This window comes from Ornithodoros turicata, chromosome 1 (genome assembly GCF_037126465.1).
Source record: "Ornithodoros turicata isolate Travis chromosome 1, ASM3712646v1, whole genome shotgun sequence".
Taxonomy (NCBI): domain Eukaryota; kingdom Metazoa; phylum Arthropoda; class Arachnida; order Ixodida; family Argasidae; genus Ornithodoros; species Ornithodoros turicata.
In genome coordinates this window covers 97779887-97804862 of record NC_088201.1, presented here as the reverse complement: position 1 = coordinate 97804862, position 24976 = coordinate 97779887, and the positions used below count along the sequence as shown (strand labels likewise).

Here is a 24976-nt window from a genome sequence, read left to right as displayed (position 1 = left end):
CGTTACACGGGTCGTCACCGTCCTGTATTTTTTTTTAAATTTCCTCGAGCAAGCAGCATCCACGCATAGACACAAGGTCGTGAGCCACCTCACCACATCGTGTTCCGGCGACTGCTCAGCAAAGCAGCCCATTTAAGTACCGAAAACAGTAACCGGCACACAGTGGTCCTGTAGAACGGATGCTGTGAGGGCCCTCAGGGGATACTGTCTTTTCTTTAAACTCTTCGAAGTAATTACTAGCAATCAAAATTAAACGGCGGAAGTGCGCTTTAAAGCCGCGGCGGTCTCACTGACTTGAAACGGGAAGTTATGCGGCGTTTTAGAACGACACTTTAGAGAGAGTGGACAAGACCAGCAAAACGTCACAAAGTCGTCACAAAGTCTAGAGACAGACCTGAAAAACGACATGAATACACTGCGACCTGAGGCGGTGAAGCATTGGATCACTACCGCATGGTAGGGGAAGATGTAACTGAAACGAGGGCATTTAGTGCAGTATGAGTAAGCGCAATCGACGACCCGTGTAGGGCTTGCGCCACCAGCCTACGGAACTGCCCCGGAAGCAAGGTGGTACATACAAGTTCCGTAGAAAGAATTTTCGGCCGCCCCCGGATCCGTTTGCCTACCTTGAACAAATGCTGTCCGCGTATGAAGAATTATCGTCCAGGTTCGGTCTCTGGGGAAATCTGCAACCTCGAGGTACGCACTTCAGTCTCTGTGCTAGGCATTTTTGCAAGATGAGGTCGGCAGCCGAGAAGTGTTCATCTACACGCTGAATATCGAGGAAGGAGTGAAGGAAGTTTTCCTTCATGTAGAGGTTGCTCATCGTATAGAGTAAGGTGAGGCAAGATGAGACACGGGGCAGATTTCTTGCTCGACGCCGCCTGTCTCACAGACGTGTTGCTCCATGCGCTTGAAACTTAACTCATAAGTGGTTCTGCATGTCCGCTTTATTGCACGTCACAACTGTCCGGATTGGAGTTTGCGTTGAAGAGATAAAAAATCGGTTACTTCTGCCTTGAATCTAAAGACCCGCAAAAAAAAACGCGCGATCTTCTGTAGTCCTTTTTGTTGTCAGCTGTGCAGCAGCGTGTCGCAGGCATATTGTAAATGTAAGCACATATCCTAGTTCTTTATTCATTCATCTAGATATACAAAATATGGGCACTCTTGGTTATCCGGTGTGTAGCTGAAAAATATATTGCATCCTATTATATGCACGGGGCAAGACGCGACAACTTAATGTAATTTAAATTTAAAGTAATTTAGGAACTCATAAGTCAACTATCATATAGCTTTGTTCTTGCTCCTCAGAGATTCCCTTTTTTTTTTTTGCATATTACCTAGGATATTTCCAGCAAAGCAGAAGCTCACTCAAACACGAGCGACCTGCGAAACATCAGCCCGGCGGTGCCTTGTTTGCAAATACGGTGGAGGGAAGTAGCACCGGGTTCTGTGTGGGTTTATTGCGCATTGTGTGGGCGATGAGCTCAAGGGGGCTATGTAGGTGATTGAGTTGCAAAAACTAATTTGTTAAGCTCATTACCGCGGCGTGTCTAATGTTACCCCACGCGATGTCTCATCTTGCCCCGAGGGCTTGGGCAAGATGAAACAATCTGCATTTTTTTATTTCTTGTCCTGTGTTTATTTTATAACCGGCTACGTTAATTCCGATTTACAGATCAGAAGCTCAAGACCTCTGTCAATATGCCTATGGCTAGTTTTTGCTAAAACACGAAAAATAAAAATTCCACATTCAATTGCAAATTCCTGTCTCATCTTGCCCCACCGTCCCCTATACCTGACAGCGATGGTTAGGTGCAGTTCCTGTGAGTGCTCATTGTTGATACTGAAACAGTCGTCGGGCAACCATAACGCATGGCAGACTTATTACCTTCTCACTGTTATGCAAAGGGGCATTCTTAAACACTTTGAATTTAGAGAGTTCATTACAGATTTTTCAGTAAGGAAGTCAACGAAGGTTCCAATTTGCACTAGCAGTAGTATAGCAATGTGTCCTATAGCCAAGAGTTTTCTCTAATCCAAGAGAAGCCTGTTCTAATCTAACTCTAATCCCATTCTAAGCCAAAATCCAGTCCTGATACAACACAATTCAGTTCTAAACCAACACAAGCCAATTCCGAAGCCATGTGATTGGTCGGCATTAGCTCCGCCCACGTCACGTTGGTCGGCCCATGCTAAGCCTACTGATCATTGATTAGTTGACCGTAGCTCCGCTCCTTTATGCTAATGAGTTGGCTTGGCTCTGCCCACTTCACGTTGATTGGCCCATGCTAAGCCTACTGATCGTTGATTGGTTGACCACAGCTCCACCCCTTTATGCTATTACCTTGGCTCCACCCACTTCATGCTGATTGGTGCATGCTGATCGCTTAGCTCCGCCCCTAATTAACCGGCTCCACTTATTGGTCCATTCTAAGCCCTCTGATTGGCCCCTACCGATTAGCCCATTCTAAGCCCACTGACTAAGCCAGCTGGACACAGACTTCACCAGCACCCTGGCCCTCGTTCTAGTCCTAGTGAACATAGCTTGCACTAGCGAGGCAGCGGCGCTCCACTGCGGCTTTATCTCATACGTCCAAACTGACCTCTTTACTGGCTCCACCCACTTCGCGTTGATCAGTCCATCACACCGATTGGTCCACGCTAAGCATACTGAACAGTGATTGGCTAGCCTGCATTTGTCGCTCCTAAGCCACCAGGCAGCGGCTTCAGACAAGACACACGACAATTGTTGATTTCAACCTTTATTTGGTACTACAGCCCCCTGGTCCAGCAGCATCGTACAGCATGGGTTGGTTCAGTTCCATCAGAGAGATCCCGGTCATCTCTTGCGCTCATTGGTCACTCAGCTCCCTTGGTAGACATCAACTGCTATATGTTCATCTAACTGGAAGTGGTCTGCTCGTTTGCATATCTGACTGCTCACCCAGCTGCTTATTGGTTCTATTTGATCACAGCTTCCTCATAGGCTCCAACTCTGATTGGTCCGTCTAACTGCAAGTGCCCAACTGCCCATTGAACTACAAGCCACTGGTTGGTCACTCATCTCTAGATGGAACCTTATGGAACTAGGGTTATTGGAACCTTCTACTCAGTTGGTTCACATTTCTATCCGGTCATCTCTTGCACTTATTGCTAGCCTCAGCTCCCTCTGTAGACACCAGCTGCTATTGGTTGTTCATCTAACTGCAAGTGGTCTGCTCATTGGCCCATCTGACAGCAAACCTCTGATTGGTCACACTGTGGGATATCAGAACTTTTACCATAACATAAGTTTAGCCTGGGGCTGGTAGGCTCCAACTGCTATTGGCTCATGCTATCTGCATGCCACCATAATGAAACTTTTTTCACATGCTCAGACGGTGCCGAAGAAGGTTCCCTACACATACAATAGATGGCGCCAGCCGCGATACTTGCGCCCTCTTTGCAAAGAAGGCTGAGACTGGACAGACGCAACGCGAGCGTGAAAAATGTCCATTGTATTGATGACTCATTTCTACCCATCTCGTTCATAGTTCTAGAGAGCCAGCGTTGGAAGGCAGAATAACACAAAACAGCTTACATCAACATGCTGCCTCCTCCTGCTGTTCACAGAGCCACAGTTGCTAATGGGACATAAAGAAACCCCAAGCAACACAAAGTGTAGGAATAATGTTGGTGCAACATTGGTTACGTTGGCCAATGTTGGCAATGTCGCTGCGACGTTCCATTCATATTGGAATACCAACGTTAATTCACAGCCATTGCCGCAATATTTATGCAACATTTGATTACGAATATAAACTTTGGAAATGTTGCAGGAATAGGCATCTTATGATGTTATCCCAACGTGAAATTCCCAGCACTGGAAAAATGTCGGTGAAACGCTAGAAGTTATCCATAAAATCTGTAACATTGATGCGGCACTGGTGCACTGTTTTCTTTCCAATGTTGGGCAGTCGCCACTGATCCAACGTTGTCAGAATATGGATACGACATAGCTGTACCGACGTGGCGTTCACAGCATTGGACCAATGTCGGACAAACGTTGAGGGGTCTAGATCAAATTTCTAGCATTCTTCCAGCATTGCTATGGTGCTTTTCTTCGAATGTGGGGCAGTCGCTGCTGGTCCAACGCTGTCAGAATATGGATACGATATACCTGTATAGACTTGGCGTTCACAGCATTGGAACAATGTCGGAGAAACGTTGAGGGGTCTACATCAAATTTGTAACATTGTTCCAGCATTGCTATGGTGCTTTTGTTCCAATGTGGGGCAGTCGCCACCGGTCCAACGTTGTCAGAATGTGAATACGAAATAGCTGTACCGACGTGGCGTTCACAGCATTGGACCAATGTCGGACAAACGTTGAGGGGTCTATATCAGATATGTAACATTGTTCCAGCATTGCTGTGGTGCTTTTCCTCCAATGTGGGGCAGTCGTCGCCGGGCCAACGTTGTCAGAATATGAATACGAAATAGCTGCACCGATGTGGCGTTCACAGCGTTGGACCAATCTCGGACAAACGTTGAGAGGTCTACATCAAATATGTAACATTGTTCCAGCATTGCTATGGTGTTTTCCTTGCAATGTGGGGCAGCCGCTACCGGTCCAACGTTGTCAAAATATGGGTACGAAATAACTGTGGCGACATGGCATTCACAGCATGGGAACAATGTTGGAGAAACGTTGAGGGGTCTTCATCAAATTTGTAACGTTGTTCCGGCATTGGTACGGTGCCTTTTTTGCAATGTGGGGCGGTCACCACTGGTCCAACGCTGTCAGAATGTGGGTACGAAACAGCAGTACCGATATATGTGTTTCACAGGAACGTTGGAGAGTCTATATAAAATTAGCAACGTCCTCCAGCACGGTGCCCTTTTCGCAGTGGTGCAGAGGTAACATGCAACCTATGTTCCAGAATATGGATACGAAATACCTGCGTCGATGTGGAATTCACAGACAAAAAAAAGGTCGGAGAAATGTTCAGGAGTGCAATTTTGCAATGTAGCTCCGGCGCTTTTTTTTTCAATATCAGGCGGTCGTCACCGATCCAACATTGTCAGAATATACACTTGAAACAGCGGTTCCAAACGTAGAATGAACAACGTTGTTTCTGCACAAGTTCTTCTTCAGGATTTCATATGCAAAGTGTACACACCGAAATCGCGGTGATTTACTACACGTAAAAAAAACTGAGTTTTTCACAGTTGTTTTAGCGTGATTTCTATGAGTGAAACTAAATGTCGATCACGAACAGTGCCCCGATGAAAACTCAAACAAAGTTCAACAAAGTTCAAGTGTAGTCAACGGCCTACAACATATGGAGATCAACATGCCACTTCCGATTCGCCTGTACCTGTCCTGACGTGCTTCTCAGCCTATGGGACACTTTAGATGTTCACAAAACAACAAACGAGTCACAGTCATTTCCTCCAGGTCATTATCATTCTGCCACGCACAGAGAGGATTCCGAATTCCTAGTTTCCTACCAGAAGACCAGCAACGACACATTTTCACAAGGGGAAAGAATGCATCGAGGACTCTCCGGTAACATCGCAGAATTGATTTCGCCAGCTGATTTGAGAATAGAGCAAGGTTTACTCTGGCATAACGTTGTTGCCGTGGTTAACTTTACTTGTAGACTTGTACATTCGTTTGAATGTTCTGCCGTTGCGGCCTCTCTCATACAGTAAAGTGTCTTATGCGTGAACGGGACACCTTATTTTTATCTGCCCCGAGCAAGACAGATCTCCGGAACAGGATGTTCCATGACACACTCAAAAACAGGTTGCAGGTAAATTCGGAGGTTTACAGAGGGTTGCACAGATATGTTCCACAGATTTGGTGGCCCTAGATATACATTTTCAAAAGTTTAAAAACGGCAGTATGCAGCAGTAAAGCACTAAATACAAAATTACACATGAACAAAGCAATAAATCTCCTTTTCAACCGCGAAATATTATTTGGCTATTTGGGTATTTCGGGCTACTTTTTCTCCCACTTTGGCGGAATCAGGGTCTCGCCTCTAGTAACCATGGAGAGGGGATCGGGGAAGCCGCAGGGGACCGCCGGCCAAACCGGACGCCATTCTCCGCGTTCTCCTCAGATTATAATCGTCAGTTGAAGTTAATTTTGCTTTTTCTTGGCTTGGTTTGGAATTGAACCGAGTTGTGCTGGTAAGATAACGTCTGTGATGTCGCTAAGCACAGGTCTTCCTCACACTGCTGGGACACATAGGAGGTTGTTACGACAGAGATTACCGGCACTGCTCGCAAGTCCATCGTGTGCGGTTTAGGAATGATTTGTAGAAACAGCAGGTATGTACATGTTGAACTTGAGTCCATCTTTACATTTACATTTGTAGAGCATGCAAATAGAACATTGATTCATGATGTGCTTCCCAATTGTTATTCAGCGTTGTTGGCAGTTTCAAATTTGTTCGTGGGGCAAGTGTTGTCATTTGTATTTCAGCACCGAGTGTGATACATGAATGAAAGACAGATGTTGAGCAAAGGTCCAGCCTGTACACACTATATTTACGCTTCTTTTCTTTCATAATTATCTCTTCGAATTTATCTTTTGCGTTTGTTCACTTTTATGCAGGCGTAGTCGCATAGAAAGAAGACAAAATGGACGTCGGAACGACGTGGCTTCCTGCAAGGTTGGAGTGCCTTTCAACAAGTAGGTCGATTAATTAAAAATGTAGTTGCGTTTAATTAGTATCTTCCCGGTACGTTAAATAAACGTTGTCAGTAAGCTGTAATTGTTGCACTTTTGAACATAACTTCTTTGCTCATAAATGCTTTGAAGGCACAGCATAGCTTCAATTTCTCTTGAGCCGTAAAAAAAAATCAATGAATCAATCAACAGAAGTCCTCTCCGCCTTTGTATGTTTGCCATTTGCAGTCCCCTTATTTTGATGTGGCGCCATTGAACATTGAAGTCACTGTGATGTCTCCGCGAGTGCTAAGATGTCCATTGCTTGGTGAGGAGGCTCTCGTCCCTTTTACAAGCGTCTTTGATTTCCTGAGAGACGTTGGCGTTATTAGCCTTTTGTAGTCGCAGAGTAATGTTTTACACGTATACGCTCATCTTTTATTAGTCATCATGTTTACTCTTAAATAACCATAACATCACCACTGTCTCAATCATACCTCAGTTTGTGGCGCATTATGATCTTTGTTGTCAATGCGCCATTAAACTCCAATCATCATCATCATCATCATCATCAGCTAAGATGTCCACATTGAAATATTTAAATTTGACTGCACATGAGCAAGAACAAAATTGTATCTTTTGTCTTTTTCAGGCCTGAACATCAGTAGGCAACACGCAGAAGGCATGAACATCCTCATATGTGAATAAACCATTATATTCACAACATTTCATTTGCTTGCTGCATACTATGACACTAGCTATGCTCAAGCAGACATGTCGTTGCAACGTCAGAATGCCACGGGGAAGACGTTGGTGTAACGCCAGAACAACGTTAGAACAGGCGTAGGGACAGCACAGGGGCGAATGTTGCTCAAATGTCGGAACACTGCTGGCCACATTATATTGGAACAATGTGTGGGCATGCATTGCACTAACGTTGGAACATTGTGGGATCAGATGTTGCTGTAACGTTGGAGCAGTGTCAGTGCAAACATGGGACCAACATATAGGGGCGGACGTTGCTCAAATATCTGAACACTGCTGGGCAGATAATATCGGAGCAGTGTGTGGGCATACATCGTACTAACGTTGGAACGTTGTTGGATCAGATGTGATCTAACGTCGGAGCAGTGTCAGCGCAAACGTGGGACCAGCATATCGGGGCAGATGTTGCTCAAATGTCGAGATACTGCTGGGCAGATCATATCTGAACAGTGTTTGGGCATACATTGCACTAACGTTGGAACACTGTTGGGACAGATGTTGCTGTAACGTCGGAGCAGTGTCAGCGCAAAATTGGGAGCATCATAGGGGCAGATGTTGCCCACATGTCGGAACAATGTTAGGGCAGACGTGGGACCAACGTTGGAACCCTAAAATATTGTCGTGATTCCAGCGTTGAGTCGCATACGTTGTAAGGATGTGGTTGTTACGTCAGAAGAAACATTGCTTACCAATGTAGATGTAACATTAAAGGAGGCGACATTCCCACACTGTTCCAATGTTGGAATCCCTCGTTACTCCAACATTGAAGAGTGGAAAAGACGTCAGTCCAACGTTGATGCAACATTTCGTGTTACTTGGGACATGTTCAGGGTACGATGTACACATCTCAAAGCACACTCTATCCACCTACACGAGTAAAGTTGGCTTCATCCGGTTGCACGCATGCGTTAGGTGACCCTGGGAACAAGCTTAGGATGTTTTTTTTGTGTGTGTGCTTTGCGCTTCATCCTAAAAATTTATTTCAATCAAGCAGAATGGCAAATGGTGCTATGGAGTGGGTTCATTCCTAAGAACGAATTTTGTCAAAGACCCACAACAAAAACATTTCAATCTGTATTAAACAGAGTGCAAAAAACTCATCGTGATGTTAAGCAGGGAAGCCAGCACGCGTTCGAAATAAAAAAGCTGAGCAGGAAGAAGCACATGATCGAGAAAATATCGATAGTTGATGCTGTGCAGAGAAAAACAATTTGAATGATCAATAAACCCTATAGGGCTTGGGCTCGTTTTTATTTTAGACAGCGTTGCACCTCAACACATGAAATTAACTAAATCAAGCGGAATGACAAAAGCATAGTGGTGCTATGTGGTGAAGCTCAAGACGCACTGACGCTCCAACGCTTATTAAACAATGCTATGCACGCACAGACAGAATCTTAAGAAAAGATGACTCATCCCAAGCTGAGTATGAAGAAACACAATTGCCTTCACAGCTCCTCCCAGTGTGCAAACATAGCCATCGCACGCAACCCACCTCGCACACAGAGCACTACTGAAAGCACCATTAGAAATATAAGTTCAGGACAAAACGACATATTATGAAGAAGTTCATCTCGGGAAAATGTGCTCACTTTAAGATTTGTCGCAGGTGGGCACATTCAATTCACAAACTTGTCATTCACGCGACACCATGCAGCAATATCTGGAGCACGAATTTCCGAGGCGCGTGGACAGCTCACGCGACTTTAGTTTGCCCATGCTGGCGTATGTTGCAGTTTTAGACAGTGCACTTCAACATAAGCAATTAATTAAATCAAATGGAATGACAAAGCATAGTGATGGTGAGGCTCAACATTGTTTCTCTCAATGACGCTGCAGTGCTTATTAAACCGAAATTGGTTGGTGCTATGCACGCACGTACTCAATCTTAAAACGAAGACTGAACCTAAACTGAGTACGAAGAAACACAATTCCAGATTGCCTTCACAGAACATCCTGCGCAAATATAGTCAGCATATAGTCGCACCTCCGCATTGCTTCTAAACAGAGCACTATTGGAAGCACCAATATTAGAAGTATAAATTTTGGATGATGCAATACTCGTCGCATTATGATAAAAAAACGGGCTCACCTCATCATGAATATGACGCACGTAGATTCGTGTCACCTGACGCTGTTCAGCAATATCTGAAACACGAATATGGAGAGCTCAGACGATTTAACCTGCCCGCGCACACAGGCTCAACATGCGCCGATACACCAAAATGTCGCGCACCTTCCAGGTCCACACCAGCATGTCGACCACTTACCGTGCCAGCCGCACAGAAAACTAGATAGACGGAACACCGGCGCATAATGTACTCCTCCGGTTGGGGCCATCTGTTTTATATCAATGCTCGCTTGTTTTCTCACTGTTGCAAGTCCGAGAAATTGGGTCACCTTGAGGTTGAGGTCACGTTCGAGCCATCGGTTTAATATCAAAACGCTACCCGTCCTGGCGGGCCCTAGCAAAAAAAAAAAAAAAAAATGTTGCGTATGTTTCAAGGTGGTGTAAGCAGATTTCGCTTTCTCCAAGAAATTGGGTCACCTTGAGGATGAGTCGGCTGCATGTTCCAACACGTTGGTGCCACCTGTTTTATATCAGAGCTCGCAGTTTCAAGATCGTAAATCATGTTTTCCGAGTCCTCGAAGCCGCGCGTATTAAAACCAAAAGTAAACTGTTCTGCCTGATGAGGCAAGTCTATCTGAACAGAAATATCCCTATATGAGCCGGCGTCACCACCTGCTCATTGCCGAAACAAGCTTTCTGTAACAAAAAGGTTTGCTTATGCAGTTTCCAAGAAGCTCCGAGTCCTTCGCAGCTAACGTCGCGCGCATCACGGGCCGTTCCTCCGTGATTTGTGTAAACAAAATCGCACCACCCTCCAAGGGGCATTTGAGTTCCATCCGTCGGTCGACTCTGGGTCAAGCTCACGACAAGGAAGATGAGGAAAGTTCTGATTTTCAGTTCATTCGGTGTGCGTAAAAACTGAGAAGTCGTCTGTTTTCAAAAAGCTGGATAAGCCCAGTGATGAGCATTGTTCTGGAGAATGAAAAGCTGGACGTGTCGGACTTACGCAAGGTCGACACGGGGGAGGTGGTATAGGTGGAACTCCCGATGAAAAACGATAAACGTGTAAAGGTGCCCAGTCGTTTTAAGCGATTCACAGATGAAGATTTGCAAGAAATGCGTGAATTACTGGACCTGAAACTAGGGAAGAGACTCATGGATGGATCGCACGAAATCACCTTTACTCAGACGAAGTGACGCATCCCACCGAGACCAGCGAAAGTGCGCGCGTCTCATATGTAATCATCAGTAAAATAAAAGTATTTCCTGTTTTAAGAGAAAGAAATGCTGTGATGTAGAAGCTATATTGATAGGTGATAGGGAGAAGGACTATATAGCACGTACTCATCGACTAAGCGAGTATAGTTTGTGGAGAGCGCCACGCTATTTTAAAGCTATTTTATATCATATCCTAAACGTTCTGCGTGATCAAACAAGTGCGAGCATTATGGAAAGAGGAAAACCGTTTCACACATCACGGTGCGTGCGCGTTTCAGCGTGCTCAAACAAGTTCTGGCTATTAGGGAAAGAAGTTTTTTTGGAGTCTTGGTTTCCCAGGTGGGTTCGGCATTGTGTTTCCAGCACATCAAGGAAAGTTGAACGAAACCCACAGCAAAAAGACGACCAAGTGCAACCAACTCGAGACAAAAAATACCGCGCTAAACTCGTTAGGACGCTGATGTTGCTGCTGGCTCGCGCCCCGCAGAAACTGGTAGTTGCTCTCTGTGTCGTGCGCACCGGGCGATGTTCTACAACAACGTAAATTGTTCTGCGCGATCAAACAAGTCAGGGCATTATGCCTGCTCCCCTTATACAAACGACGCGCGTGCCATATCATAGCTTGTTTCAGCGTGCTCAAACAAGTTCTGGCTTTTATTAGTATATGTTGGGGTGAGACGTGGGGCTCGTCGCGACGTATGACGGTGCAGATTTGTAAGAAACACTGAAGAGATTCAAGGGACGATCCTCCGACACGAGAAAAGTGATGAGAAGATGATAAAAGTGATGAGAGACCAATTTACGTTGTTGTAGAACATCGCCTGTGCGCACGACACAGAGCAACTACCACTTTCTGCGGGGCGCGAGCCAGCAACAACGTCAGCGTCCTAACGAGTTTAGCACGGCATTTTCGGTCTCGAGTTGGTTGCACTTGGTCGTTTTTTTTTTTGCTGTGGGTTTTGTTCAGCGTTCCTTGATGTGCTGGAAACACCATGCAGAACCCGCCTGGGAAACCAAATCTCCAAAAAACTTCTTTCACTAATAGCCAGAACTTGTTTGAGCACGCTGAAACGTGCACGCACGGTGATGTGTGAAACGGTTTTCTTCTTTCCATAATGCTCGCACTTGTTTGATCGCGCAGAACGTTTGGGATATGATATAAAATGGCTTTAAAATAGCGTGGCGCTCTCCACAAACTATACTCGCTTAGTCGATGAGCACGTGCTATATAATCCTTCTCCCTATCATCTATCGATATAGCTTCTCCATCACACAACACAGCATTTTTTTTCTCCTAAAGCAGGAAATACTTTTATTTTACTGATGATTACATATGAGACGCGCGCACTTTCGCTGGTCTTGGTGGGATGCGTCACTTCGTGTGAGTAAAGATGATTTCGGGCGATCCATCCATGAGTCTCTTCTCCAGTTTCAGATCCGGTAATTCATGCATTTCTTGAAAATCTTCATCTGTGAATCACTTAAAACGACTGGGCACCTTCACACGTTTATCGTTTTCCATCGGGAGTTCCACCTATACCGCCTCCCCGTGTCGACCTTGCGTAAGTCCAACACATCCAGTTTTTCATTATCCGGAACAATGCTCCCATCACTGGCTTTATCCCGCTTTTTGAAAACAGACGACTTCTCAGTTTCCAGGCACACTGAATGAAATGAAAATGAGAACTTTCCTCATCTTCCTCGTCGTACGCTTGATCGGCCGACGGATGAAACTCAAATGCGCCCTTGGAGGGTGGTGCGATTTTGTTTACACAATCACGCAGGAACGGCCCGTGATGCGCGCGCACGTTAGCTGCGAAGGACTCGGAACTTCTTGGAAACTGCATAAGCGAACCCTTTTGGTTACAGAAAGCTTGTTTCGGCAATGAGCAAGTGGTGACGCGGGCTCATAGGGATATTTTTCTTCAGATAGACTTGCCTCATCAGGCAAGAACAGTTTACTTTTGGTTTTAATACTCGGAAAACATAATTTACGATCTCCAAACTGTGAGCTCTGATATAAAACAGGTGGCCCCAACTTGTTGGAACATGCTCATCCTCAAGATGACCCAATTTCTCGGAGAAAGCGAAATCTGCTTACACCACCTTGAAACGTACGTAACATGTTTTTTTCGCTAGGGCCCGCCAGGACGGGTGGAAGTGCGTTTTGATATTAAACAGATGGCTCGAACGTGGCCTCAACCTCAAGGTGACCCAATTTCTCGAACTTGCAATCGTGGGGAAACAAGCGAGCATTGATATAAAACAGATGACCCCAACTGGAGGGGTATATTACGCGCCAGTGTTCCGGCTATCTAGTTTTCTGTGCGGCTGGCACGGTTAGTGGTCGACATGCGGGTGTGAACCTGGAACGTGCGCGACATTTTGGTGTATCGGCACATGTCGAGCCTGTGTGCGCGGACAGGCTAAAATCGTGTGAGCTGTCCAAATGTGTGTTTCAGATATTGCTGAATAGCGTCAGTGACACGGATCTACGTGCATCATATTCGTGATGAGGTGCGCCCAGTTTTTTATCATAATGCGACGAGCATTGCATCATCCTAAATTTATATTTCTAATATTGGTGCTTCCAGTAGTGCTCTGTTCAGAGGGAATGCGGCGGTGTGAATATACGCTGGCTATATATATAGCACCAACCAATTTCGGTTTAATAAGCGCTGGAGCGTCAGTGAGAGACACAATGTTGAGCCTCACCATCACTATGCTTTGCCATTCTGCTTGACTAAAATAATTTCTTATGTTAAAGTGCACTGTCTAAAACTGCAATATACTCCAAGATGGGCAGACTTAAGTCGCGTGAGCTGTCCACGCGGCGTCGGATATTCGTGGTTCAGATATCGCTGCATGGCGTCGCGTGCGAATGACACGTTTGTGAATCTATGTGCCCGTCTGTGAAGGTGAGCCGATTTTTTTCCGAGATGAACTCGTTCATAATGCGACGTTGTTTCCTGGACTTATATTTCTAATGGTGCTCTCAATAGTGCTCTGCGCTGTGCACGTGTGTTTGCACACTGGGGAGCTCCCCTGGAGGCAATCTGAAATTGTGTTTCTTAAAACTCAGCTTGGGTTGAGTGTTCTTTTTAAGATTGAGTATGCACGAAGCTTCGCTGCATAGCATTGTTTAATAAGCGTTGGAGCGGAAGCGCGTCTTGAGCTTCACCGCATAGCACCACTATGCTTTTGTCATTCTGGTTGATTTAGTTAATTTCATATGCTGAACGCACACTGTCTAAAACGAAAACGAGCCAAAGCTCTATAGGGTTTCTTGAACATTGAAATTGTTTTTCTCTAAACCAGCTTCTCTGCACAGCATCAACTATCAATGTTTTCTCGATCATGTGCTTCTTCCTGCTCAGCTTTTTTATTTCGAACGCGTGCTGGCTTCCCTGCTTAGCATCACGATTGTGCTCTGTTTAATACAGATTGAAACGTTTTTGTTGTGAGTTGGTGACAAAATTTGTTCTTAAAGGGACAGTCGCATTCTCCGAGGTCAATTTCGAAACTAATGCGAATTCTAATTCCTTGTCGACCACTGAAGTGGGCCCGAAAATACCATTTCGATCCGCGGCGTACTTTTCGCGCAATCCGATGAAAAAGAAACCGGAGTCCTTGCGCCATCGCTCTCTAAAAGTGGGAGGAAACGTCACCCGGATAAGGCCAATCAGCGCGCGCCCTGGTCAAATGCGAGCCGCGCGCCTGTTTGGCGATCGCGAAGCGAAGGGAGCAAACATGGAATAGGAAAACGAGAGTGATGTTGCTCTGTCTGGGGGAGATTCTGACGAACATGTTAGCGGTAGCGGCGACGAGTTAATGCTGGATGATGACCCATACTCTACGGACCCAATGCCTCTGGAAGCCGCCGACCATCCACGAGATGTGGCTGCGGCTAACCCGCGGGATGACATTTTTAGGTGACGTATCTCTTTGCATGGTTGTCGACGGATGTGCGAAACAGTTTAGAATGTTGAAATCGGCAGGTGTCTGTCTGGAGTCTGCGACCCACAGGGGCCTGACGAGAGCCTGTGTTGCCATTCTGTTGCCAGGGTGTAGAAATGTGCAACAGTGCCGCAGCGCAATGCATTACGCAACACCCATTACTCAGGGACATCTGACTCCGTAGAGAGCTTCTAGTGGTGTACGCGCTTCAATTCTGCCGCTATGATCAACATTTTAGGCGACTCAATCCCCAGGACCACAGGTAAGCCTGCTGCAGTGCTCTCCCGTTTGCTATATGACTACGACCGTAATGAATTTTTCGGTTTAAATGTACCCCCCCCCCACATCAAGATTCGGAAGGGTAACCTCGGGTGCTAGTCGGATGTTGTTGGTTATGCAAATTGTCGCACCTAAAGTGGACAAGGGCTGTATACAAAAGGGCGACTATTTTTAGCAGCCTTTTGGCCTACACAAGTTTGTCCCCCATAAATCGTAAGCGTGGACGACAGCCTTGGAACAATCGTGAGAATCCTGGTCCAACAATTCCATTGGGAAAAGTGAGGCAACACAGCCGCCTCAGCTAGTTTCGACATGCTCTCAATTATGCCAGTTAGCCATGGCCTGATTGGCAGCACAAAACCGATTGATTGGCAGATATCCAGTGGGAATTTTAAACTCTGAAGGAAAGTCTTACAAGTCTGAAAACAGAAGCATTTGAGGTGCCAATGAAGAGGGGAAGGATGTTACTGAACAATGTAAGAGTAACATATTTTGGGAGAAATTGGATTTTGCTGAAATTGGAGGGAAGCTGGTTTGGGAGGGAGTTAGCAGTTGGAATCGGGCTCATCCTGAAAGAGGCGGACATTTTTTTGTTGTACTATGTTGCTCATTTGCAAACCTTCCACATTCAAAATGCGGTAGACCCTGGAACTAAGGAAGGAAATCACATGCTTTGAACTCCAAGGTTGGGATAGAGTCTGTTCTTCTGTTCTGGCCATTGTCTTCCCAACACTGCGGAAGATTTGGCAGGTGTGCAAATGCCCACAAGATATGATGCTAAACAAAAAGAAATGTCATGTGTAGTTGCCTTTTCGAGCTTCCTGAGGTTCACGGCATACTCGTCATTCACAAGATGGCCTGGATGCGTTGTCCAAGCAATCAGGAGGAAGTTCTCGTCTACGTCTTATCAAGGCTGTCAGCGTTAGGACCATCGAAACAAGAGTGTCTTGACAAGAGAGACAAGCTGGTGCATACTGATGGCTGGAACTGGAGACATGTAGTGGCAAGATGAAAATTTTGCTGACATAGGCACACTTCGTGCAAGTAAGCCCTTGGTCGTCCCCCTTGCCTCCCATCAGAGGTTTTGGAGAATACTATAGGTGTGTGGTGTTCTCGAAAGCCTCTGATGTGAGGCAAGGGGGATGACCAAGAGTCACTTGCACGAAGTGTGCCTATGTCAGCAAAATTTTCGTCTTGCTGCAATTTTCGTCTTTTCGTCATTGCAGTGTGGGGGATGTTTTGTCTTGTCACTCTGTATCTCCAGTTGCAGTCAACAGACTGTCTACCCGTCTGTACAGCAAAAACTACTACACGTGGCCAGTATTAGCTCTTGCATCAAATCCAGACTGTACTGCACTAAGTTAGTGCCGAGGTGGGAGTATTTCGAACTCTGTGCAGATTGTCAATGCGGTGTAGTGACGGGAATAAAGAATTACCCTATAATTGTATCGATTTATTGTACAGTGGAGTATGATGGAGTGGGAATAACAAAATAGCTTAGGTTTATTTGCCTCCCATTATGTATGGCAGGCAAATAAACCTAAGCTATTTTACTATGTTGTGCTGTGGTTCTAAATTAATGTGGTGCGAAGTCAGGGTGGTTACAGGTATGCTGCCACAGGGATGTTAGGAGGGTTCATGTTGGCCGATCCATATCTGGTGTACTAATACGCTATGCAAGTGTGTGTCCTTTGTTTTCCTCTTCCTGGGATCAGGGGATAACAACCCCCTTGTGAGATGCGCCGTGAAGTGGGTCCCCAGCACTTGCTTCAGCCATGACCTCCGCATCTGAAATATGGCCTTGAGTGTTAACACTGAAAATAATACGTTGAGGGCCTAGCGGGTACAATAACAAACATAAAAATGACTATGCAAATAAATCTTCCCCTTTGCGGTCCCAGTTCCACTGGCACAGTTATTTTCCTGTCGACATTACGTTATAAACGCTGGTAGCCGCATCACACAAGATTCCTTTCACAGGATTCGACAATTTTCAGGGCTCGTACATATCCATTATGTTGTGGGACGTGCAAAAAGAATTGCAATATTTTCGTGGCTTGACAAAACATACCAAATCCAGCTGATTCCGCTGACGTGCTTGCTGCCGCCTGAAATAGAGCCAGAAATTAGCAACAAGGCTGCAGTAGAATACTGATGCAACGTGAAGTGTCTCGGACGTAGCCAAACACAGATTGCGATGTTTCCACATCCCTGAATGCTGCCATCAGGCTTACACTATGAACTGTAGAAACATCCACTAGCTGCAATAACATTAGAATAACGCTGTCATGTGGGAGTGTTACGTTACTCCTGCATAATACAGGCGACAATTAGCACAGCAACAACGCACCAATCTTTTTTTCTCGAGAGTACGCGTACTATTGCGTCAGGATGCTGCAATCATTGTAATAATTTGTGTACATTAGTAGGCAGTGTGACTGTGACGTTACAATCGGCGGCGAGGCCAGGTGTTCGCGATGATGTTTACTGTGACAACTGATATTTTTCATCGCAGCGTAGCTGTGACCACGCAGGATTGTCACTTACCTCCGTTACTGGTTCCTGCCCTTGTTCCTGATCGAATATGGTAGGCACGGCGTCAATCTTCAGCCGCTTCCGCTTCTGCCGTAGCCCGAGCTGAACTTGCAATACATCTTCATCAAAATAGGCGTCGTCGGCGAAATGACGGGAACGGACGCGTGAAACATTCAATCCTTGGGCCACACCACAGTAGTGGCTGGCGATCGCTGCCTCCCACTTTCGTTCCGTCTCGCCATTGCGAGGTCGGTGAAATGTAAGCTCGGGATTCGGTTTATAAGTCTTTGCGCACCCGGGCACGTAGCACCGGTTTCCTGGCTGTGAAATCGCACGTCAACGGCGTGAAATTCTAGGGCACACGCTGTGGTTCAAAGTACTTCAAAGCAAACGCAACAAGACATCAAGAAAAAGGGTCAGACGCGCGCTCAGACACACAAAGAACTCCGGCGGGAAGGAGCGCCTCCTGATGGTTGGTTTATCCGGGTTACGTCATCCAGTGTCGGCGCCTTGCGGGGATTGCCGTGCGCGCCGGAAGCGCGAACATTTAAAAATCGTTTCTGAGTCAAGCAAGTGGATTTGTGCGGAGAAAATTCGCCAGCGTACATTATGAACGACAGGGAACATGACCATAACAGTTCCGGAACACGCTTCCGGATGCGACTATCCCTTTAAGAATGAACACGCTTCACTCCATAGCATCATTTGTGGATTTTCTTTGTCATTCTGCTTGATAATCATTGAAATCAATTTTTATGTTGAAGTGCAAAGCAGGCTCTGTAGGGAAAACGATACTAAGCTTGTTCCCAGGGTCACCTAACGCGCGCGTGCAACCGGGTGAAGCCAACTTTACTCGTGTAGGTGGATAGAGTGTGCTTTGAGATGTGTACATTGTACCCTGAACATGTTTCTTTATGTCCCATTAGCAACTGTGGCCCTGTGAACAGCAGGAGGAGGCGGCATGTTGATGTAAGCTGTTTTGTGTTGTTCTGCCTTCCAACGCTGGCTCTCTAAAATTACGAACCAGTTGGGTAGAAATGAGTCATCAATACAATGGACGTTTTTCACGCTCGCGTTGCGTCTGTCCAGTCTCAGCCTTCTTTGCAAAGAGGGCGCAAGTATCGCGGCTGGCGCCATCTATTGTATGTGTAGGGAACCTTCTTCGGCACCTTCTGAGCATGTGAAAAATGTTTCATTGTGGTGGCATGCAGATAGCATGAGCCAATAGCAGTTGGAGCCTACCAGCCCCAGGCTAAACTTGGATGTTAAGGTTATGGTAAAAGTTCCAATATCCCACAGTGTGACCAATGAGAGGCTTGTAGTCAGGTGGGCCAATCAGCAGACCACTTGCAGTTAGATGAACAACCAATAGCAGCTGGTGTCTACAGAGGGAGCTGAGGCTAGCAATAAGCGCAAGAGATGACCGGATAGAAATGTGAACCAACTGAGTAGAAGGTTCCAATAACCCTGGTTCCATAAGGTTCCATCTAGAGATGAGTGACCAATGAGTGGCTTGCAGTTCAATGGGCAGTTGGGCACTTGCAGTTAGATGAACCAATTGGAGTTGGAGCCCATGAGGAAGCTGTGATCGACTAGAACCAATAAGCAGCTGGGTGAGCAGTCAGATATGCTAACGAGCAGATCACTTGCACTTAGATGAACCTATAGCAGTTGGTATTTACCGAGGGAGCTGATTGACCAATGAGCGCACGAGATGACCAGGATCTCTCTGATGGAACTGAACCAATCCATGCTCTACGATGCTGCTGGACCAGGAAGCTGTAATACCAAATAAAGGTTGAAATCAACAATTGTCGTGTGTCTTGTCTGAAGCCACTGCCTGGTGGCTTAGGAGTGACAAATGCAGGCTATCCAATCACTGTTCAGTACGCTTAGCGTATACCAATCGGTGTGATGGCCCAATCAGTAGGCTCAGCATAGACCAATCAATGCGAAGTGGGCGGAGCCAGTAAAGAGGTAAGTTTGGACGTATGAGATAAACCGCTGTGGAGCGCCGGTGCCTCGCTAGTGCAGGCTATGTTTCGTAGGCCTAGAACAAGGGACAGGGCGCTGGTGAAGGCTATGTTCAGCTGGCTTAGTCAGTGGGCTTAGAATGGACCAATCAGTGGAGCCGGTTAATTAGGGGCGGAGCTGAGCGATCAGCATGCACCAATCAGCATGAAGTGGATAGTATGTTAGTCAGTCAATCAGCGGGCTTAGAACGAGCCTGTCGATAGGCTTAGACTGGGGACGGCCAATCAGAGGCCATTAGATGCCAGTGGGCTTAACGTGGACCAATCAGCGGAGCCGGTTAATTAGCATTGAGGCTCAGCGATCGACGTGCACCAATCAGTGTAAAATGGGCGGAGCCAAACATAGCATAAAGGGGCAGGGGCAAACCAATCAACGATCAGTAGGCTTAGCATGGGCCAATCAGCGTGAAGTGGGCGGAGCCAAGCCAACTAATTAGCATAAAGGACCAAAGCTACGATTGACTAATCAATGATCAGTAGGCTTGGCGTGGACCAATCCACGTGAAGTAGGTGGAGCTAATGACGGTCAATCAGACAGCTTTTGATTGGCTTGTGTTGGATTACAACTGGATTGTGTTGACTTAGAAATGGATTGTGTTGGCTTAGAACTGGATTTTGGCTTAGAACTGGATTAGAATAGGCTCTGTTGGATTAGAAAAAGATGTTGTACGTAACGGTTCTTATAAAGTCTGTAACTATACTACTGCTACCAGCGTAATCTAATCTTGAATACCTTGCAAGATCGTAGATACGGGATCTTAAAAGATGGAAACTGTAAAAGCTAATGAGAAGTACTCTTTCTGGAAAGTGTGTAGTAATGAATGAACCAACTGCTGTGCATTGAACTTTTTCATATACGCATATATATCGCGCAGAATATTCGCACCGACGTCGGGCATCTCTATAACCATAATTTATCCTTATGAAGCACAACCAGAAATACTGATCAAGCAGAAGAGAGCCCACCATGTACGCTGCTCCGGGCCCCCACCACTGTAAATCCGCCACTGTAAGGTAGGGTCATGACATTAGACGTTATGACCGCACGGTTATGTAATCATAAACGAAATATGATTTTGTTTCACGAATGTAATCAACTATCGTACTTACAAAGCTACGCGGTGCGATATTTAGAGTGAGTGTTCCGTACTTATCCGGAAAACACGAAGTGAATGCGCGCATCCTGCTCTATTATCAGGTGTGCGGTGTTGTAAGGGAACAAGCAATAGCAAATGGCTTACTTGTCGGCTGTCGTTGACCGGGTATCCGAAGAACGAGGTATTCGAACTCTCCAATCGTTTCTACACCAAGAAGCTAAGCACAAATGCTGTGCAGGCATCTTCCCTGGCGGCTGTGACTTTTGGGAAATGCTGACATGATCCGGCCAGCGTTTTTCGAGAAGAAACATTGGAATTAATCGACACTATAAAGCGCTTCAAACGCCAGGAGCCACCCAAGAGAGACGCCAGCTTCTTCGTGGTCGCGGTGTCGCTGGTTTGGCGCTCGCGCGCAAATTTCAATACGGCAATCATCGCTCAGAAAACAAATTCACCCCCATAGGAACAAATCAGTAAGGACTATCCACCGGATGTCGTCCTGACGTTAAATTTGTAACGCTTTCCGATGTCCGATGACCTGAAAACCCTGCAGCGCCTCACTTTATCCCACTAGGGACTCGCGAGTTTTGTACTCCTGGTGCTATATCTTAGTTCCCAAGTGAAGGTACCATCGGAACAAAATATCGAACAACAACGAGCACAAGATACCAATCCACTGAAACAGTCCCTTTTCGTCGCATTCTAAACGTAATGCACAGAGAAATGAACATACTCGTCCATGACGCGAGCCATTTTCACAGAAGTAAAGGAGGTCAGGTGGGATTCTTTGAGTTACCTGCGATCGTGAATTCAAAACGCAACTTATGAATAGCGCATTCCATGGTAAGCTCCGAGTCGAAGTAAATTGATAAGACATTGGATACAGGTATGTTAGCAGTAGTACTCTTAGTTTGGGAAGGAGACCGGATGAGAGTTAGCAACATAGCCAACTGACCATGGGGCGACTTTTTTTGCGAATGTTTCCCGCGCGCGGTGGGTGGCGCGTGGGCGAAGGGCTACCTGTGCGCTTACCGGTGGGCGGACGGCCGCGCGTGCGCTTATCGTTGCACATTTTTCAGCCCAGACCGACATCTTTCATCATTTTTCCACCTGGGCCGTCTTCACTCACATTTTTTTCCCACTACAATAGGTGTGCGGTAGGCGATTTACATGCAAGTATAAACATGCAAAGGATAGCCATACACAAAAGTACAAGTGGAAATATATATTTATTAATGCCAATAGTGCTGGGAATGATGTTGTGACTCTGTGTGGAGGGGAAAAACCCAGCCGAAAAACCTGAAGCAGAAGAAACACAATACGATACACATAACAACTATTATACTTATTACAGCTTCGATACAATAGCATTGAAGAGGTATCACACATCAAACATAATATATTTTATTAACAGTAATCATACACACAAGTTTTCAATGAATCAGAATTAAAATGGAGTAGCACAGTTCATCAAAAAAGATATTCTTAATCAATACGACTACAATCAAAATTACAAGTTTCATTATAAAAAGTGTGAGACGTGAGAACCATCATTGCAACAATGGAGTTTTAATTACAAGTTCTGAGAGATGTAAGTAATTTCGAGCACAATAGGGAATCTAAGTTTCATGTTTTGTTCCACCATTACACAGCTTTTAATAATTCCACTTCTAATTAAGTGAATAGCGCAGACGTAAGGACATAATTTGAATCAACACAACACAATCTATAGCAAGCACTAATGGAACCGACATATCCTCCAACATGTAGGGAAATAATAGGGGAACGATACCATATCAAAACGAGAAACGGACACCACGTTTAATCAAAGAAGATATTATTAATCAATATGATTACAAACAAAATTACAAGTTGTATTATAAAAAGTCTAATATTCCTATACGTGAGCACCATCATTGGAACAGTGGAGTTTTAATTAGAAGTTCTGATAGATGTAAGTAATTTCGAGCACAATATGGAAGATAAGTTTAATATTCCAACATGACACAAATTTAATTAATCAGTTTCTTATGAAGGGAATAGTGCAGACTCAAGGAAATAATTCGAATCAACATAACACAATCAATTGCTACTAATCGAGAACCAAACCTCCATATGTATCCATGACATATCCTCCAACATGTACGGAATGATAGCTAAATAATATCATATCAAAACGAGAAACGGACACCACATTTAATCAACAACGATCAGTATGATTGCAATCAAAATTACAAGTTGTATTGTAATTTTCTGATACTTGACCACTGTCATTGCAATAGCGAGATTTTAATTACAAGTGCGGATAGATGTTGTCCAGATTAGCAGCAGCTTCTATCAAGGCCGCCACGAGTTATCTCGAGCAACAGAGGTTATCACTATGGCAGTGTGTATTAGATGAGCCGCTCGCAATCGGAGGGGGACCACACACGTGCCAAAGTCAGGGCGCTGGAGTGGCGCGATTGACGCGTAAAAAGACTGGAGAAGGAAGCGCCGGGACAGTCCCGGGAGGAGCTGGGTCATGGGACGGAGCTGAGCCAGCCTGTGGTTTGCATCGAATGGTAAAATAAACCAGTGCTTTGCTCCTTACGATGTTGTCTGTACTTCCTTCGGGAGGGTGAACGGGTCGGGGACGACTCCGAGAGTGGGACAGAAGGAAGAGAAGTTCCCACAATCAATGTAATTACTAATTGTGAACAGCAGAGACCATGGGACACGAACGACGCGAAGACACGAACACAAGAGGAAATAAAATCTATAACAAAGGACACTACATTTAATAAAGAAATATATTTTTAATCAATACGATTACAATCAAAATTACAAGTTTTATTATATAACAAGTCTGAGTCGCGATCACTATTATCGCAACACTAATAATTTCTTCATTATCATATTTCTTGTTAAGCGTTTTAAGTATTTTCAACCACAATAGGGGAATAGTGCAGACGTAAGGAAACAATGAGAAACAACAGATACAGGCAGGAAAATAATAGCGAAACAATCTATCAAAACGAGAAACATTACAAATTTAATACTGTGACTGGCACAGACTTAGCGCTGAAGAACAGAGGAACACTCTAGGCGGCGGCACGTAAACAACAACAAAGCAGAATAAGCTATCATTTTAGCTATCATAAAATCATCCTCGTGACTTAATCTAATCGAACACTATACAGTTTTCATTCTAACGCACACTACAGACCTTACCTTGATGGAGGCACTCAACACACGGGCACGGTATAATATGAGAGGATCTCGGTTTTTCTTTAAAGCTCGGAGACATTATCTCTCTGTCTATACGACCAAAAGCGAAGCAACTGTGCAGGCTTTATCACTCAAAGTGTAGGCGGTAAAGCACTATTTCTTCTTTCAGCAAACAGGATGCTCTCAAGGTCAGATAAGATAGTACAAAGACGATATATTTAAGTGTACTGCTCGCGACACGGTTGTTTGGCATCGCCTGTCAGTAGTTCTGCAGCCTATATTTCCTTGATTGCCCTCGAAAATGTTGTTCCATGATTGTATTTAAACCTGGACCATAAGCGGCACGTATTTCTTACCCGAAATAAACGATCTTGCAATATCTCGAGATTTCAGATGGGATAAAGCACGGGGTGCTGACTTTAGACAACCGTGTCGCAAGCAGTACATCGCAAATAGATGTCAGCATTATTCACGGGGATGACTATCTTTCCACATCCTCTGCTTGAAATGGAAGCCTTTCATGAAAGTGTATGACAAGTCGGCTACATAGAATAATTGAAAGCACACGTTCTTTCTTACTCATCATATCTTTTTGTAAATCAATTTCCATAATTCTCACGGCAGGTGGATATTAATAATATTCTAAACCAGATAATAAATTTTTGAACAATAAAATGAGCATTGATATGCTTTTTAATAAGTGTAGAGGCACACTCGAAAACAACAGACAATTGCTCTACATTGAACAGATGGACGGATTCCGTACTCATCACCATAAGTCATGGGAAGATGAGATAAAAAAACTGCTTCGAAAAGGAAGAGCCACGAAACGATTCCATTATCACTGCATTTCAATACGTCCTAGAGATATGTCTAGAGATACGTCTCAATACGTCCTAGAGAGTCCATGGTCGTATTCAGAGATATGGTACAAATTACAGAACTGAAGGTGCAAGAATTTGTATGCCGAATCTACAATAGTTATAAAAATATATGTACATCAACATCGGAAGGGCCACTGTGATTGATAGCGGAGTTTTTGAGGTTTTCTGCTGAAGAATTGAAATACACTAGACCAGATGTAGTTGTAATCATTGCAATGAGCATTGCATTCACCAAGAAAGCAGTGAGATCAAATTATCATATAC

At 45.1% G+C, this 24976-nt stretch overlaps 1 protein-coding gene and 1 long non-coding RNA gene across 2 annotated transcripts in view; one reads left to right on the top strand and one right to left on the bottom strand.

The window, feature by feature from the left end:
• The window catches only part of LOC135378490 (sulfhydryl oxidase 1-like), a 157867-nt gene that overhangs the window by 72184 nt on the left and 60707 nt on the right, over positions 1–24976 (bottom strand). The gene's annotated exons all lie outside the window — the stretch shown is intronic.
• Positions 6081–7376, top strand: LOC135378495 (uncharacterized). The gene is made up of 3 exons (XR_010418419.1): positions 6081–6326; positions 6613–6690; positions 7319–7376. It is a non-coding gene; the product is annotated as an uncharacterized LOC135378495 (long non-coding RNA).